Source organism: Aptenodytes patagonicus, chromosome Z (assembly GCF_965638725.1).
Source record: "Aptenodytes patagonicus chromosome Z, bAptPat1.pri.cur, whole genome shotgun sequence".
NCBI classification, from domain to species: Eukaryota; Metazoa; Chordata; class Aves; order Sphenisciformes; family Spheniscidae; genus Aptenodytes; species Aptenodytes patagonicus.
The window spans coordinates 748,890-755,246 of NC_134982.1; positions in this window are offsets into that span (position 1 = coordinate 748,890).

Sequence of the window (6,357 nt, forward strand, 5' to 3'; positions counted from 1 at the left end):
AAATGAGAAATGCGGTGCTGAGTAATTGGTTGCCACGGCAGCAGCTCCAGGGGGAGCGGGCCATGACTTTTGCTGCCTGTAGCTGTGGCTGCCCAAAGCGAGGCCAGGTTTGTAAGCAGAGTTAACATCTGCCTCGCCGACTGCTGCAGCTGGAAGAAGTGAGGTTATTTCCAGAGCTCTTAAACATCTGGATTTAATGTCTCGGGGGTTTTTTGGGGAGCGCTGTGGCATTGCTGTGTGACCTGAGGGGTGCCCCTTTGAAGCAGGGGAGGTGAGTAGAGGCTGTGTGAGGATGAATGAAAGATGCTCTAAGAAATGAGCATTGCTAGGATGGTTTTCTTTCTTACCCACCTCTCTTTGAATTCACCCTTTTCACCCATTTTCCCAGTCCTTTTGTAGCCACAATAGAAAAGAATCTACAGTAACGTGCCTCAGCTCACTCTCACATTTGCTCTCTCCGTTTTTGATGGGTTGTTCTTTGTCTGAATGTAGAACTTAAAAGATTCTTTTAAATACCTGCAAAAGTATAGCCAACTGTAAATTTCCTGTGGTTTGGGGTATTGTTGCATATGTGTTAAGTGCATAAACTAGAGGAAGAGGAGAAAAATTAACAAGCTTGACTGCAACAAAATGCTAGCAATTTCTTACTTCCAAACTTACATACTTGACAGCTTACTAACAGCTACAGGAAACATCACCCCAGTCCAAAAGTTGAACATGCTACCAAGTAGTAATCACACCCCTTGGGGTTTTTTTGTGGGGTTTTTTTGGGTGGTGTTAGTGTTTGGGAGGCGGGGGGCAGAGCTCAAGAGGCTTCTGTAATTCAGAATATTTAGTCATGTGAGCATATAAAGACTTTTTACAAAAAAAAATTCCTTCAAGTGCCTGAAGTGATGGGAAGGGAGGAAGAAGGTTGGGAAAAGATACTACTGGAAAAGCATCACTTGTTGGCAGTCAGTTTTCTGTCCTTAAAACTGGCAGGGCTGAGCTGCTTTGTAAAGGTTAAAAGCCTCTGTATCAGGGGAGCTACTAGAGGAAGGTCTGAAGACTTAAGAGGTGCTCGTGGAAGAGGCAGATCAGATAAGGAGCTTAAAAGGTGACTGGGATGAAAGATACTGTCGAACGGAGACTGCTGTGTAGTTCCATAATCTGCTCGTGGAGCAGAGGTGGTGCTGGGCAAACCACCTGCGTGGGAAAGATCCCTGAATTAAGCAAAAGCCTGTGCAAATCTACTGTAAGGAGAAATTCCTTAGGCAGCCACTGAAACCTAGCCAACAGGAATGTGGTAATGTTGAAATGCTGCTTCAAAACAACCCTTCACTATGTTAAATAGGACTGGTGTAGTTCCCGATTTATCATCGAGGTTCAACTCAGGTTTTTGATCATTAAGAAAAAAAATTAGAGATTGAAAAATGATAAACGTAGCTTGGTTTTATTTCTGTGTCCCATCAGTTGTGGTTTTGTATGGTGTCTTACTTCTTTTTTTATTGTGTTCTTACAAAATTTGCTGAGTTTGATTATGTCTCCAGTGATTTAAAACTGATGATGACCCTGGGTGTTTCTGGCAGCTACCCAGAAGCCTAGTTTCCAAGCCCTCTGTCAGTAAAGCTTTTTGACTGTAAGTTCTTATTCAGGGCTGATTTAATCATGTTTGCTGCTTCACATGTTCTTTGGGCTAGCAGCGTTCCCAGGTCCTGCCCATCTGAGTTCGATGTTTAAGTCCTCCTTAATACAAGTACTTTGTATATGTGAGCAATACTGGTCAGATGCTGGGGGAAGCAAAGCAGCTCGTTGGTCTCACCAGCTGTTAGGACTCCAGGGACTAGAGGGAGCTGCAGTTTCCTACGGGCTCTATCAGGAATTGCTGTGCAGCTTACATCCCTTGCAAATCGTGATTGTTAGTAACAGCTCTCAGAAAGGCACTGCAGCTGCTTGGAATACAAGAATACTTGGGTTTATTTTTATTAGAAAGGGTAAACAAATCTGCAAAAGAGGAGAAAATGTGCAATCAGAACTTGGATTTCTCCTCATCCTCACTTTCATTTTCCCTCAAGGTATCTCCACACAGTCAAATTTGTAATTGGTAAACCGGACTGCCGGCACTGGCTCCAAGGCTCCTTCAGCCTTGTAGCTGGCAGCTTTGAGATCGCTATTGTGTAGCCTTGTTTAGATTACATCTCCTTACGTGCATTATTTTATATTTATGTTGAAACTCACCTGGCCACCCTTTGTAAGGACCTTTTGAAGTTCCTTGCCAGTGGCATGGCACTAACTATCCCAGAGAGCCCAGCATCCTTCACAAACTTGGCCTTTCTCCTCTTTGCTCACTTCCCCACTGGGCAGCCGGGACCGAAACAGCCGCCATTCGCTGGAGGGGTGAGGAGAAGTGTGGTGCTGCCAGGCCTTGGACGACGAGAGCTGGGTCTGCCTTTGGATGGTACATCTCTGGAGAACCTGCCAACTGGGAAATGAACCGATCCCATGGGGGATTCTGTTTCCCCGCTACTCTGCCCTGGCAGCTGAGCTGCCAAAACCCCTGTCGTTGTGTGATGAGCTGCCAGCCACCTGTCCCCCAGCTCCAAGAGAAGTGGAAGCTTAGGGACGGCTCAGGATTTTATCAAGCATGGGGACTTTCACTCGCTAGCGTAAGGTTTTGCTTTCAGATAATGGTGGTGTCCCAGCACTAGGAGTCAGGTGGGGGGCTTGCAGGCCCCTCTGCCCCGCAGTAAGGAGGGCAGCCACGTGAGGGGCAGAGGAGAGCTGCCTCCACCCTGCGGGGTGCGCCCAGCCTGGGGAGAGGTGGTGTCTGCCAAGCCTGGAAGCATTGGGATGGGCTTTGAGGAAGCCCTGAGCTGCAGGCATGAGGGTGGGTGTGTTACACCCCTGGGCCCTTTCTGGCTTCCATAAGCTGTGCATGGAGCGACTGAAACTGCTGCCGAGATGATGTGGGATGCAAATCAAACGTTTGTGCACAGGATTAACTGCTCTGGTATTTGTTCCTTCATGTTTCTACCAGGAATGGAGGTTACCAGGCAAGCTCTGCACTCCTACTTGAGTGTGTCTGACGAGCCAGGAGCCCCAACGCAGAAGTCGGGCCCTGCCCTGGTGTGGGGCTGTACCACGGCGGTCTGTTCTGTGCACTGCCATTAGTCCTTGTTCCACCTGACATGGAGCTCTTCCTGGCTGTCCTGCTCCTCAGGCACAGGTCCTGCAGTGCTGCTGTCTAAAATTATGACATGGAAAAGAGGGGCAAGGACTGTGGTGTTAGGGCCAGCAGTGAGAGCCCTAGAGCCCATGGAGCAAGTCAGCAGCAGGGCCAGCAGTACCTCCCTGTCTGCCCCCTCCTGCCCACCAAACAGCTGCCTTTGATTCCCAGCATCTGCAAACCACACTGTGCTGTGACCGTGACAGAGAAGTACAACTTGCACGTTAACGGTATGCAGAGGTGCTGCTGGTCATAAATCCAGGTCTGTGGATATCTGCCTCCAGCTGAGAAATGCTGTTCCTCCCTGCATGTGAAGGAAATCTCCACTGTTGTGGTTTAACCCCAGCTGGCAACTAAGCACCACCCAGCTGCTCACTCGTTCCCCCATGCCCCCGCGGTGGGATGGCGGAGAGAAGCTGGCTACTAGCTAGCTACTATGAAGAAAATTAATTTTACCCCAGCCAAACCCAGCACATTCTCCGCTCCTTATTCCATACCATTTACATCATGCTCAGATCCCATACTATCCAATACATTCTCATTAACCACCACTCCCCATCCTTTGATGTAACACGCAGATATCATTCCCTTAGTCTATAGAACACCCCTGTCAAAGGTCCACAAATGTCCATAAAATGTTCATTGAGGTCATTGGGTCCATGACTTTGGGCTCCGTCTGTTATGGTGGTCACTCAGGACAGGAGAGGTGGTGTGTTGCGTGGAGTTACTGGGCACCAAAGCCAGCTCAGGTCAGGTCACTGCTGCACTTGCACTGCTTCTTGTAAGGCTTGTCCTCCACTGGTTCGGGTGGTTCCTGCTATAGTAATTCCCATAGCATGCAACTCAAATAATGGATTACAACAATTTAAAGGTATTTCCATTACAATCTCCACCCCTGGCCCCTTTGGACCAGACTATCAGGTAAACATTGCAATGAACTTCACCCCTTGCCCCTGCTCTGGCTTGGACTTACCCACAGACTGCAGTTCCTTAGGAGTGCACCTGCTCCAAGTGGAGCCTTATCTGTCAGCCGCACCTGTTCCAGTGTGGCCTTCTCCTTGGGCCATAATGTCTTCAGAGATATGAAGGTTGGAGGGTCGACGGTTGGACTCGATGATCTTAGAGGTCTTTTCCAACTTTAATGATTCTATGATGATTCTATATACCTGCTCCAGCGTGGCCTTGCCCACAGCCACCGTTCCGTCAGAAGTAAACCTGCTCCAACATGGCCTTACCCGTGGCTGCAGTTCCTCCAGGGGAGTACCTGGCTTATCCATGGCCGCATGCTTTGACGTGCTCCAGCATGACCTCATGCACGGCCACTGATGCCTCAAGGTGTACCTGCTGCAGCATGGACTTATCCACAGCCACAGTTGCTTTGAGGTGTACCTTCTCTAGCGTGGACTTATCCTTGGGCCACAATCCCTTCAGAGGTATGCCTGCTGCGGCACAGACATAACCACAGCCACAGATGCTTTGAGATGTACCTGCTCTGGTGTGGACTTATTCACGGCCACAGACGCTTCGGGGTGTCCTGCTCCTGTGTGGATTCACCCACAGGTCACAGTCCCTTCGACCTGAGTTCACACTGGAGTTCCAGCCTGTCCAGTACAGCAGCACAGAAACAGCAGCGATGCCCTGGCCATCTGCCAGCCCAGGTGCATGGCCACTGCTGTTATCAAAGTGTTCCCAGGCACAGTAGAGTAAGATGATAAGCAGTACAGCAAGCAGCGTAAGCAAAAAGCAGCCACTAATGAGCACTAGACTCTAATATACAGTAAGGCAAGCAAGCCCCATGGCAAGCACAGGAGCCTGTCAGTTAATAGCTAAACAGCTATAACAGCTATAAATCCGATCTAGCACATTCCAATCAAACCTGTCATTATCTTGAACCCTTCGAGCCCCCTGTTGGGCCCCAAAAAGGACTGTTGTGGTTTAACCCCAGCCAGCAGCTAAGCACCACACAGCCGCTCGCTCACTCCCCCCCAGTGGGATGGGGGAGAGAATCAGCAGAGTAAAAGTGAGAAAACTCATGGGTTGAGATAAAGACAGTTTAATAGGTAAAGCAAATATCCCTTTGGTCAGTTGGGGTCAACTGTCCTGGATGTGTCCCCTCCCAACTTCTTGTGCACCCCCAGCCTACTCACTGGTGGGGTGGTGGGGTGAGCTACTATGAAGAAAACTAACTCTATCCCAGCCAAAACCAGCACATCCTCATAAATGATGCACACCGAAAACATAGTGCGTGTCCCTGTGTGCAAGGTGCAGCCCTATTGCAAAGTTTTCCCACCATGCCCTGGCAGATGCAGAATTTGAGCTTTGAAAAGCCTGTTCTTTCCATCTCTTAGAGAAGATTTCAGTCTGCAGAGCAAAAACGTGCCCGTCACAGTAAATAATGATTTAGGTGTTTTTTTGCTGGTGCACTGGGCTGAGACCAACACATGCGTTTAACTTGGGAGGACAGGCAGAGCGCCGGCACACAACCCCAACTGTGCCAGGCCAGCTCCTGGCTCAGCCCCTCGGCCCTGCTCACCATGCAGGAGTCGCCACAGCCTCCAGCTGGGAGGGACTGTGCTTCCCCTGTGCTGGTTTTGTCGCTGTAATTTTATCAGCTTTTTCAAAGCAAGTATCGTGTTCTGGGTAACAATTTTCCTGTGGTCACTGTAAAGGTGTGCCAGTGCAGCAGGAAGCGATGCCGGGTGCTGGCGCAGCCAGCGCTGCCTGCTGCCTGCACCTGCTGCTGTGCCAAGCGCTCGGGACTGGTTCGAGCGCTCAGGACCGGTTCCTAGCTGGCGCGGCCCCACGGGGCGTCCTGCCCCAGCTTCCGTCAGACACGCCGACTGCCCTCACACCTGTCTTCCAGTAAAACCTCAGGTGAGAACATCCCCCAGGTCACACACAGAGATAAACTTTGGGCGGTTGTGGTACGCTGTGCACAGCATCTGGGTGCCGATGCAGACTTAGAGAGTGGGATTGCTGTGTTCAAACTGCACGTCCATGTCCTGTGCTACCGACAAGGGTCCTTTTCAGACAGGGTAACCTCCAGCACCAAAGCTTCAGGACTGCCCACAGAGAGGGGACCAACCTGGGTGACAGAGCATGGGAACGGCTCTTGGAGGAGCAGAGAATTGCTAGAGGCAAAATAAGGGGTC